Raw genomic sequence first — 12,875 nt, forward strand, 5'->3', positions numbered from 1 at the left:
TCAGCAATGCCAGGTACCTGAGCCAGGACTACAAAGTGTGATGGATGAGGGAAATCATTAGCTTGTGTTGTGGAGTGAGACATTTGCTATAATAAGGGTTGGTTTGACAGAACCATCTTCACTAGAAATTAATTTCCTTATGAATAGAGTTCATTAGTGTAGAATTCACTGGTTACTTGTCTCCATTATGTTCAAAGTTGCAAGAGAGGTGATGTTGGACAGTACAAGGGCAGAAGCTGTTTTGTCTCTGCACTGAGATCAAGGATGCCCTTTAGATAAGTAACATAAAAATACACAACCTGTTAACACCACAGAATAGTTGAGTTTGAAAGATTCCTTGGGAGATCATTCCGTGCCTGATCAATGCAGGGTCAGCTGGGACAGGTTGGCCAGGACTGTGTTCAGGCAGGGTTTGAACGTATCCTAGGATGGGGACTCCTTGGCTTCTCTGGGAAACTGATTCTGGTATTCAACTGCCTTCATGGTAAAAAAAGTATTTTCTTGTGTTTCAGTGAAATTGACTGTATTTCAATTTTGCCTATTTCATCTTGTCCTATCACTGAATACAACTGAGGAGACTCTGGCTCCATTTTCTTTATTCCCCCTCATCTAGTATTTGTACAAATTGGTAAGATTCCCCCTGAGCCTTCTCAAGGCGGAACAGTCCCAGCTCTCAGTCTTTCTTCACAATAGAAGGGCTCCACCCCTTTAGTTATCTTTGTGGCCCTTCTCTGAGTTTGCTCTGGTATGGCCTTGTGTTTTTTGCCCTGGGAAGACCATGACTGGACACATCAGTCCAGAATTGTCTCACCAGTGCTGAGTACAGGAGAAGGAAAGCCTCCCTCAACTCAACTTTCTGGCAACAGTTTGCCTGAAGGCTGTCGTTGTTCTTTGCCACAAAGGGTGGGGGTTCAATGGGGGTTCAATGAGGTGTCCACCAGGGCTCCCAGGTCCCTTTCACGAAGATGTTTTCCAGGTGGCTGGCCCTTCATCCGCCCCATCAGAAGCTGGGGATTTTGGTTGTACCTGCAGTGTCTTGGAGAAGATCCAGTAATCTCTTTGTCAGAGCTTCCGCTGCTGTGCAGTGTGCTGACCTTGTCACACAGCCCCACCACGTGGTGACACAGACCCTTCGGCAGCCTGTGGCAAAGCCCCAGTCCCACCATGAGGTCCCAAATGAGCAGGGCTGCATTCTCCCTCAGGGGCTTGGTCCCAAGGCAGGTCTCTGATGTACTAGGGGTAGTAGCTCCAGCGGGTTCTGGAGATTGTCCCCTGCTATTTGTCAGCACCATTGCAGAGCCCCCAGCAGAGTTTCTGGTCTTACTCCGAGCACCAATTGCTGTGTCTGCTGCCTGCTGCTGCTCTGTGCTTGTGGTGCACACCACCACAAACGTGTCTTGCAGCTGAATTAACTACGTGGACACTGACAGGTATTTAACACTTCCTATTTTGCTGTCTTTTTTTCTAGGTCCCAATATGTTATTAAATCCTTAAATATAACATTATGTTTTGAGTCTCAGTACTGTGTACTGGGCAACATAATTTGCCTCTTCAGTTATTGGGGAAGATAAAGCATAGAGGGGGATAGCATCTGAACAGAGATTATAGACTAAATTAACAGGAAAGGAGATGTAGCATCCTAACCCTTAGCTCAGTGTCTGCATTACATTTTACTTTTATTTGCTGTGACTTAGTAACTCTTTGCTGTTACCAAGGGAATGAGAGACTCTTGGGCATCTGGCACACCCACAGTGCACCCTTACTATTGATGAATAAGAAAGGAAGCATGAGTATACTCCAGTGCATGTCAGAGATCTAAGGAAAAACAAGCTATTGAAAAGAGATAAAGCAAACAAGATTATCTGAATTAAATCAAGAAATACTTTCAGAGGAGGTTAGACTGTTGTGTTTGTTTAGAGCTCTCCAGCAAAATTGAAGATTTGATGCTTTTTTGGGCAAAGAAGTGTCAAACACTCACTGCTATCCTGGAAATGACACCCTGCAGATGTTGTAGTCGTCATCCTTACTTTTATTGTCAGGAGGTACCACTGAGTACCTCTGTATAAGAAGAACTGAGGCGTCCTTGTAATACAGCTCCCAGTACATTGGACAGGGGTATGTTGCCATTTCTTTGGTGTTTTTTTAAAGGAGTTTGTGACTCAGAGGTCCATGTCTTGAAATCCTTACTCACATTTCACTTGGGCAAACCTCCCACAGGTTATAAAAATGGAGACTTTGGAATCTAGTGCAGAAAAAGGAGGGAACAGATCAGTCTCCAGAATTCAGACCTGCAGAATGTCTTCCATGAATCAACAGGCATAAAGCAACATGAGTGGGAAAATGCCAAGCAGAAAGTAATACCTGCAGGATGGACACTTGCTTCCCGTTCTGAGTAGTTGTTACAGGGATGTGCATGTGTTTGCAGACCTTGCTGTGAGCAAACTCAGAAGTGGGAAAATGAGTTGAGTGTGTGTTGGGCAGACAAATTTCATCCAGGAAACCAGTTTGGGTGTTACAATTATTTCTGAGACTGAAAGGTGCTACTCTGTGCGTTGCTTGGTTGAGGTAAGAGATATACTTCTTAGGTCATTTAAACATATGTTGGAAAATCATTGTGAACTGTGATAATCCGAGACTTAATTATTATTTGTTCCTGAATTACTATTATTATATGGTTATTTTAATCTCCTCTTTTATATGAATATCCTTCCCCTGAGAAGAATTTCTGTGTTTTCTCACACCTCATGATTATATGTATACAAGTAGCATAAGGGAGAAGATGGAGTTTTTCTCCTATATTTAAACTGAAAAACTCATTCAAAACAAAAAAAATTTCCATTGACATGAAAGGCAACATCACGTGATGATTATGGTGAGGAACAAGGAACTGTCGAGATCCCTCTGGATTTCAGCACCTCTCACTTTAAAGGCCAGCACCTCACTCCAGGAGGCCGACACCTTTTCTCTCACAGTAGCAGGTATGTCATCACAGTCTGAGCCTCCTGCTTTGGGGAAGGAGTGCTGTGGGCCTGAAGCAGCTTTGGTTTTATCCAGAGGCTCAGTTTCCTTGACACTTCTCAGTTCTCAAGCACAACATTTGTGCTGATCTTATTGAGGCTGGTAACTTTTGGCAGCCAGCAAGGATAACGTGTTTGTGCCGGTCTACTTAGATGTGACATCATCCTTGGGTACAACTGGACAAAGTGGAGTGAGGCATCTGTAGATCCTGTTAAGCACAGAGCTGTATTTAATTAGCTCAATCTAATGCAGAGAGACCTTTGCCACTCCTCGTGCCTGCTGGACGCACGCAGCTCAGCGGCTCAGTGCTGTTACTGTGTCTGCATCCTTCACTAGGGTCTCCACTGACTGCAGATGCTGTGGAAGCAATGAACAGCAGCAATCACCATTTTCCCACTTCTCCTGGCTGAAATATTGCAGTTTTCCCTCCCTGGAAGGGAAATTGCATTTCAGTTTTCCGTAACATTTTTTGCTACAGATAGGAAGATTTTACTGCTCTGCTGAAGAAAGCAGATGTTTGTTTGCTAATATAGGGGAGATTTTCATGTGTATCAGACTGGTATTTTATAGACAGAGCTAGTTTCCAACCACTCTGGGTGCCATCAAGACAGTGTGTTTTGCTTTGTAATTGTTCTACAGGACTCTTATTCTTTCTGGAAAATATTGATTTGACCTTCCACCCCAAAGCTTGAACCATCTTTATGATTATTTCCTGAACAGTGGATGATAGGTGGACAATTTAAGAAGGGAAAGTCCAATAATGTTGGATGTTGCTTCCATAACAACCCAACAGAAAATAAATATGCAGACCTGGAGCGGTTTTCAGCCACTGGGAGCTGGAAGAAGGGGGTTTTACCCCTTGCGTGCCAACACAAAGAAGCCCGGAGGTCAACGCTGAAACTCCTCTGGAAGGTGGCACTCAGTGCCCAACACACAATGAAAACGAGGTAGAGCTCCTCACCCAAAAGGGGCTGTATCTTCCTGTCACTGTTTTGTAGGCACGCAGGTGAAGGCAAAGAAGTAAAGAGAGGGGACTCTCCATATGTTCCACGCAGGCTTATTCCCACAAAACCACAGGGACAAAGAGGCCAATTGGTGGGAGGGTCCAGGGATCTTATACTGAGTACAGAATAGGTGGACAAAGGGATCTCAGCCAATGGGATAGAGACAAGCAGGTCGGATTGACAGGAAGGGAACCAATGGGAACAACACATAGGAGAGACTCAGGGAAGGATCCAATGGGGTGTCGAGGAACAAGGAACTTTCTAGAACTAATACAAATTAAAGAAGAAAAATGAATATACATAACTTCATACATAAAACAGGGCGACAAAATATTAACCAACCAGGGGAAAACATGCAAAAGACAAAACAAGGGAATCATGGGTTCTCACCATGAAAGTTACACGCTAAACTTGGGTTGCTAACCACCACAGCTGGTTGTCTGAGTTCTCCTCAGGACAAGGAGTAGCTGCAGCCACTTGCACCACTACACAGACCTTTGGGACATGTGGCAATTTACTGAAAAATACAATCTATTCTTTGAGTATTCTTACGAATACTGAAGAAAGTGAATCTGTTGTAGTATGAGAATACCTCTAATTATTTCCCCTTGATTTCATGTTAATACATCCAGACCTAAGGGCAGGGAAGAGTGTGTTGTATCTACTACAAATAAATCAGTGCAATTAACTGCTGATATATGCTAACTGACCTTAAGTGCTAATACATGGCTGCTTCTAATATCAGGAATCTAGCTTAGAAGAGGCAGTAAAGAGATCTGGCCTTGGATCAATGAAGGAAATGTTTTGAACAAATTGGGAACACAGAGGTCAGTCTTCTGAAAAGCATAATTAAATTGGGACTGAACTGGAAGCCTCACACATCAAAGAACTGCAGTGATCAAATGATTAGGGAATGAGGGGGGGGTGAGATGCAGCAGAAAGCGAGCAAGAAACAGCAAAGAATGTGTAAGACAGCAGCTTTAGAGATGGTATTTGAGAAGCGGGAACAGTTTAGAGGCATAAAAAAGGAAAACTAGTCAAAGACAGATTAAATAAAAAAACCCAAAATGTGTGAAACAGATACCAGGATATGTTGGTACACACTAGAAAGCGAAGAGTACGTAAGGAAATGAGGAACAATAAAGCATGCAGAAAGGCAGTATTAGGAATGCAACAAGAAAATCCTTGGGTAATGGAGCCTGTTGTTGGCAATATAAATTTAAATGCAGCATATAGCAGCTGGCTGCTCTTATCTGATAAGACTGTCATTCTGAGCATTGCTGGTAGGCAGAAACTGCAAAGTGAAGCAGAATATGTATTTGAAATATTGGGGTCTTATATATTTTATTTTATCGCATGTTTTCCCTTCATTTTAATTTTAAGAGACTTATTCTTTTTTTTGCTGACTTAGTGCCAGTGCAAGGTGCTGTATGGAGAGCCCTGGGGATTGAAGACTTTTGTTTCCTCATAAATAAACATAGCAAGTGTAGTAGAAAATCAGCTTTCCTCATCTCGCTTTCCACTCACCTTCCTCCAGACTAACCCGAAAGACTTTCCATCTTTCCTGGAACAAGGTCTCTGCAGACCAGACAGAGTTTGACGAGCTGGCAACATGAGCTGGCACTGTGCACTTGCAGCACAGAAGGCCAACCATATCCTGGGCTGCATCCAAAGCAGTGTGGTCAGCAGGGCCAGGAAGGTGGTGTTCCCCCTTTACTCTGTTCTTGTGAGACAACACCTGCTACAGTTCTGGTGCCCCCAACATAGGAAAGATGTAGAAGAGTCCAGAGGAGGGCCATGAAGCTTTTAAGAGGGCTAGAGCACCTCCCCTATGAAGACAGGCTGAGAGAGTTGGGTCTTTTTAACCTGGAAAGGAAAGAGTTGCACTGAGATCTCACTGAGGTCTTCCATTGCCTGAAGGGGGACTACAGGGAAGCCAGAGAGGGACTCTTCCCTGGGAACTGTAGTGACAGGACAAGGGGGAATGGCTTCAAGTTGAAATACAGTGGGTTTAGATTAGATGTTAGGAAAGAGTTCTTTACTGTGAGGGTGGTGAGATACTGGAACAGGTTGCCCAGAGAAGCTGTGGATGCCCCATCCCTGGAGGTGTTCAACACCAGGTTGGTTGGTGGTTTGAACAACAGGGTCTAGAGAAAGACGTCCCTGCAGTGGGGTTAGAACTAGATGACGTTTAAGGTCCCTTCTGGCCGAAACCATTCTATGATTCAATCAAACTGCACATGCATGTAATCATTAAATTGTTTAGACTGGAAAAGGCCTTTGAGATCCCTGAGTCCAACCACTAAACCATGTCTCTAAGTGACACATCTCCATGTCTTTTAAATACCTTCAGGGATGGGACTTAACCAGTTCCTTGGGCAACTTGTTCCAGTGCTTGATAAGTGTTTTGATGTAGAGATTTTTCTTATATTCAATCTAAACCTATTCTAGTACAACTTGAGGCCATTTCCTCTTGTTCTACTGCTTGATACTTGAGAGATGAGACCAACTCCCACCCGCCTACAACCTCCTTTTAGGTAGTTGTTGAGAACAGTATGTTCCCCCTGAGCCTCCTTTTTTTCCAGGCAAAACAACCCCATCTCCTTCAGCCACTCCTCATAAGACTTGTGCTCCAGTCCTTTCACCAGCTCTGTTGCCCTTTGGAAACAGCAAAAGCCCTCAGTCTCATTAGCATGACTAAAATATCATTATATACTTGTACTGTTATTTATAAAGTAATAGGTATGGGATGCTTTTTATTTACTTTCCGTTTGCTTTCCTGGTGCTCTTTCCTGGTGTACTCATTTGTACTAGTAAAGGTTTCTTCACAGTCAGGAAATTTTGCAACATACTCCAATATATATGAACTTCCTACCGGTGAAAGGTGAGCCTCTGAGCTGTGGTTAAGCCATTGGAGAAGAAGAATGTGAGATGTCAGGAAAGGAGGCAAAGTGCCTTTCAGGGGCTTCTGTTCTGCAGGCACTCAGGGCAGCAAATGGGTCACTGGGGACTAAAGTCACTTCAGCCATGCACAGACACCCACTGCCTCTGACCTCTGCTGACTGCCAGTCTTGGGATGGTGAAGAACCAATGACTGAGCTAGGGAAAAGGCTGTACAAGATGTCTCTTATCTGCAATCTCCCTTTCTGTGTCATGACAACAGACTTCCCCATAAACTGTTCTTACATGCACACACAGTCTTCAGATACCTCACAAACAACTGATTAGCAGAAGTCAATCCTTATAATTATCTTACAGAGGAGAAAGAGAAGTTAATTGAAACTCATCCAAGGTTACATACATAGCAAGACATGTTGAAGTAATCCAGGAGTTAAAGCCAGATTTCTTCCCCAGAGACACAAGCACCACTTCTCTCCTTTCAATGTAGTTATTCAAACACTGTCCATGACACTAGATTTGTGTTAAAAAATTGTACAGTGATATGCCTTACATGTGGAAACATCACTGTGCAAAGAGAAGGTATGAGACTTGGGTTTTCCATGAGGAACTTGGTGAATTATCTTGGGCAAAACATTTGAGGCAGATTCTGCCTCTTCTTACTCACCTCTAAAAATTAGGTAGAAGTTGTCTTTTTTTTTAAAGTGCATTAAGATACTGGTGTGAAAGAACAGGTATTGCTACCAAATACCAGTCCTCCTTTCTCTTTCCCATCCATTGACAGTGGTTTGGAAATAGGTAGCTGGGTAACCAGATGCAACAAAGTCTACAACTTTGAAAAGCTGCTCTTCTCATGATAGAAGTAACGGGAGTGTTAAGCCATCCAGAGAAACAGTGAATTATCCTCCTGCATGAGAATCAAAAAGGGAGAAGTGATAGAAAGAGAAAGTTAATGGACAGATCTGGTCCCATCCAAAGTAAATAGAAAGCAAGAAAGTACAGTAGAAAGTTTACCAGGCTGATGAAAGAGCCCAGAGACCGTGGAGGCCATGTGTTGTGTCATGCAATGGCGTAGCAGGGTTCTCATGTTTCCTTCTCAGAACTCTGCTAATTTCTCACTGAACCATGAGCCAACCACAGTGACAAGTCACTGGGGTTGTATTCCCTGTAACAGGGGACCTCTGCCACCAAATGCCCATGCTAACATCCTTAGGAATCCTGGGACGTTCAGCAAAAGTGATTGTTTGCTTTGGTTTTTTTAAATATGGACTTCAAATTTGCCTTGATGGTGTTTCAAAGGATCTCCAAATCTTTGCTGCATATCACTTTGTGTTCCCAATTACATTTATGAGAAAAATCAGAAAAAGATTTTTAGTTTTGTATGCCTTGGATTTCCTACCAGTGCTTCTTTGCCTGTGAGTTATACATGAAAGAAAAACTGCAGCCTTCATTCCAAATAAAGATTATTTCCTATGGAATATTGGACAGACTTTGTCTCTAGGACTGAATGACGGGTCAATTAGAAAAAAAAAAGTAACAAGCCCACTTAAAGAAGAGAATCCCAATTCTAATTATCCTGCTCTTCCTGTGATGTGGAAGGAAATAAGAATGTATGAAGACTTTTATGAGGATTAAAGTAAGCTAAAGAGTTACCTGAGGATTTTCTGTTATGGCTCAGAGTCAAGGGGAATTTGTATTCAGATCATGAGAAGAGGCCTTCAGTTGTATTTGCAGAAAGCAGTAGGGTCTGTTGATGGACATTTATGTTTCATGCCACAGGCAATATCTCTGAGAGAGTTGCTCCTTAGCACCTTTTTGGCTCCTGTGTGTGTTCAAAATGAGTAAGAAACAGGATAACTGGTAACTTCTCCGTTGTGCTGATAAAGCAAAATGTAGGATTGCTGTTAAGAACAAGATAAATAAATGAACTGAATGGCTAAAAATAGCAGAGGGGCCCAGCTTAGCTGACTCATGAGCTTGTAGATGAAATCTGATGGAGACAGCATTAAAATAGAAAGCAAAGATAAATGTTGACAGGCATTAAATGAACAATTGAAAATGAATGGGCCTTCAAATTGTCTGTGGGAGAGAAAAAACCGTCCAAGCCATTTATAATTAGTGCCCAAGCCACTTATAATTAGTGATATCGAAAATGCTGTTCCTTGTCTCCTGTGTACCTGTCATTGGGAAATCACCATCCTGCACAGATGTAGCTGCTCTGGAAAGTTCTAGGAAATTGTCCAGATAGACCTGTTGCTGATGCAACACGCCTAAGTGTGTCTGTTTACCAAGTATTTACACTTGGATTTTCTCACTGGCCTCTCTCTCTTCAGTTTGTTTTTGTATGCTTACAAGTAACTGCCTTCGCATTTAAATTTTCTGCATTATCAAAAACCATGCAGGTAGCTAAGCACTGTTTTGTGCCAACAAATCAGGCAACTAAAGCCTGTGCTTTCCAGTCAGTGAAGGTAGAATAATGCAAGTACAACTGTTTTCACAGGTAAAATCACACTAGTCAACAAAATCTGGCTATGATTATTAAGGTTATAATGTGCCATTCACAAGTTCTGGATAGACATATATATTTTTTTCTATTTTGCCAGAAGTTTTGCCCACTGATAAGTATCAGCCCATGTGACAAAACCTGTTTGTAAGACCATTCAGGTTTCATGAGACCACTTTAAGAAAGGCATTAAATGAAGCATTCAAAATATTTGTTTCTAGTTTTTCTGAGATGTAATGTTCTCATTTGGAAATTATGCGTTTCGTGCAGGTATTTTTCTAAAGTGCTACAATATTAAATGAATGAGTAAATCAAGCATGCTTATTGGATTCATGCTACAGGACTGAATTAATTTAGTTACTACAATCAGCACTCAGCAATTAAAAATTGAACAGTAAGCTTCAAGACAGATACAAATGAAACTGACTTTGGCATTGCAGGTAGACATAATTCTAGAGTAAAAATTTCCATCTTCTGCAGCACAAGAAATTTAGGCTAATTGCTAATTTAGGCTAATTTTAGGCCCATGTTTCTTTTTCTCTGTTCTCTGTGTGGGCATGAAGGCTTTTCAGTCCAAGCTTCGAGTGTCGTGATGCCAGAGCAGACAAGGTCTAGAGATTAGTCATAAGGAAGTAGTGGCACCTGTACCCTTTGGATGGAAACCAGAAGAAAGTCTGGGTTCCAAAGGATGTGTGTCCCTAACTGACCCGGTCCTGATATTATATTATGACTGTGGAACAAGTTCACTGCTTATTAGGCAGTGGAGAACCTGCACAGCTCACAGCATCTTAACAGCAGAGTGGACTGACTCTTGTCCAAAAAGGCTAAACTCGGGTTAAAGCCTTTCAGTAGCTGAGATGTTGTCTGTCTTCCGTGTGGATACTCAGATTCCAAACAAGAGGCGGACTCAACAATGTATAATTTCCTTTGCAGAAGTATAACAGAGCTAACCAAGTGTCTCTCCTCTGCTTTCATGAAACTTACTATATTCTGTATTCTTGAAAAGTGAGAGTAGTAAATAATTCTGAGGCTTCTGCACTTCAGATTTTATCTGAAGTGATGAAATGTCCCAAATGTATTGTGGGGAAGTGCTAGACAGGCAGATGCTCGGCAGTACACAGAATGTGTTCACTAAGTTTTCTTTCCTCACAAAATGAATCTCAAAATCTTGAGTAATTTTGCACATTTCTTAAAACCAAATGGCTTATAATGGTGACTTCATTTCAGCAAAGTGCTAGTAATAGTGAAGAGTGATCTGACAGACCTACACCTGGTTTCCTCTTTACTTAAGAGCTCCTGCTGCATTTCCTAGGAACTAGGATGTAAGTGCATTCTAGATCTAAGTGCTCTAGGGTCACTAAGGCTACTAGACATACATACTGTCCAGCCATCAGGGACATCTTTGGCACAGAAGCTAGAGATATGTAATGTTTCTTCTGGATCAAAACCACTGTGAATAATGAAAACCCTCATGCACATATGTATTTCTCAGAATTTCTTCTTCTGAGAAGAAAGTAACTCTGTCCCAGCTGAAACCTGGACAGTGAGCACATACGCATTAGTGCTCAAAACACCTTTTCCATATATACTGCAGGAAAGTGACTCCAGGAAGGAATTTGTACCATGGTTTTCAAGAGCTCACCTAAGAGGCACTTGCTAGTAGTTTAATCATATCAAACAGAAACAAAATTTTTGACTGATTCTGAAATTTGTCTGATAAGATTTGGGGTTACTATTGTCTTTTAAGTATTAGATGTTAAACCTTCATAAAAGTCTCCAAAGAGGTTTTTGGACTAATTAAGCTGAAATGTGAAGAGGTGACTAATTGCAGGGGTTAAGTGTGCTGGAACATTAGCATAGGGATTTGTTCTTTTAGGATGTATGGAAAGTACTGTTTTTAATGAAAGAAATGAGATGCTTTAGTAAAATAGGAGAGATGAAAGCTATATTGATAATTTGGGCTTTTGATAGATGCATCACTTCCATTTTGGGAATGGTAAAGGAATCGGGTAATGTTAGTACTTAAAGAAATAACATGACTGGTGTCAGGAAAATATCAGGAAAGTATTATGAAAAATAAAGAAAAGCTTTCCAAGAATGCACACATAGAGACACAGGTTTTGCCTGGGAAAGACTGAATGAGACCAGTATCTTCCTGTGTGAGAAAGCCCTGCCTAAGAAAATTTGGTTATTTCCCTGGGATCTGTTGAATGGATTAAATCAACTTTCACAGAATGAGCCCTCTTGAAAATTACCTTTTATAGATTATACTTACCTCTGTTCTGGATCCAGTTACAACCAGTTTTTTAAAGACTGCAACCTTGACAGAAAGTGTTCTTACATTTAAGACCACCCTATGAGGCAATTTTATTTGGACACATCCACCTCTGTAGCCTAGCTCTTCCTAAATACTGGCAAGCTAAAACTGCTTCCAGGGCTAGGGCACAGAGAACAGGTAGGAGGGACTCCCAGCTGCTTGGATAGGTGAAAACAAGAGAACTGCACTCCAAAGAAACAAACCATATAAATAAACCTCATGATGGTACAGGGGTGATAAAATATTTTTAGTTGCAACCTTGCTATGGCTGCAATATTCAAGAAAAAAAAGTTGTACAGAGGGCAGAATATTTGCTACGCTTTACCCAGAGTTCCCTTTTTTCTGTTATGGTGGAAACAATATCAGTCAAATTAGTATGGGTGGAGCTTCGTGTAGACAGCCACAAGTACCTGGAGAAATGTGTACTTGTAAACATTCCCCCTTTATGATGTGTGAAATGTAAGGTGGCTGGAGAAAGCAAGCATTTCACATGTTAGAGCTATTAATTTTTTTCAATAAACCCAGCTCCTTGAAAGGCCTAGCCAAAATCTCATTTGCATTGTCTGTATGCACCTGATGAAGATCAGCTTTACCACCAAAGAGTGCAGGAGCCTAGGCAAGCAAAAAAGACAAAAGCTCAACAAAAGCACTGTTGGTTATCCTGAATCTGAGCCTGTAAGTTCCTAGGTGTAAACTGACTTTAAACATCTGAAGAATCTCACAGGTGCTCACAAAGCCAGCTGTGGCCTAACACCCAGCCTGTGTTTCCGTGGATGTACTACTAAGGACAGATCCAGATGCAGAGATTTACTTTCCTTATGGGCATTGCAATTGCTTGCTGAGTGAAGTATGGATCAGGGAGAACACAAAACCTACCTTTCCACACAGTTTTTTCCAATGCAAGGGATTAAGGAGTAATTTTTGTCCTGACGTAGTCCCATCCTGTTTTATGCCTTGTTGATTAAATTGCTTACAAAAATATGTATGAAACTTCACCCACCACTGCAATCCTTCAAGCTCTGCATCTGTGGATGCAGATTTCCTAGTGAACATAAGTTCACTTAAAACGGAGATAAGAGAAGATCTAGAACAAGAAAAAAGGGCAGCTCTCAGGAAGGAAAACTCAATTCCTCCA

The 12,875-nt window shown here is 41.7% G+C and overlaps 1 protein-coding gene across 6 annotated transcripts in view; it reads left to right on the forward strand.

Annotated features, from left to right (window-relative positions):
- Positions 1-12,875, forward strand: part of LRFN2 (leucine rich repeat and fibronectin type III domain containing 2) — a 153,867-nt gene that overhangs the window by 100,341 nt on the left and 40,651 nt on the right. The gene's annotated exons all lie outside the window — the stretch shown is intronic.

Source organism: Corvus kubaryi, unplaced genomic scaffold (assembly GCF_017639235.1).
Source record: "Corvus kubaryi isolate FWS band 111438036 unplaced genomic scaffold, C.kubaryi_AGA036_p1.0 37232, whole genome shotgun sequence".
In the NCBI taxonomy this organism is placed as follows: Eukaryota; Metazoa; Chordata; class Aves; order Passeriformes; family Corvidae; genus Corvus; species Corvus kubaryi.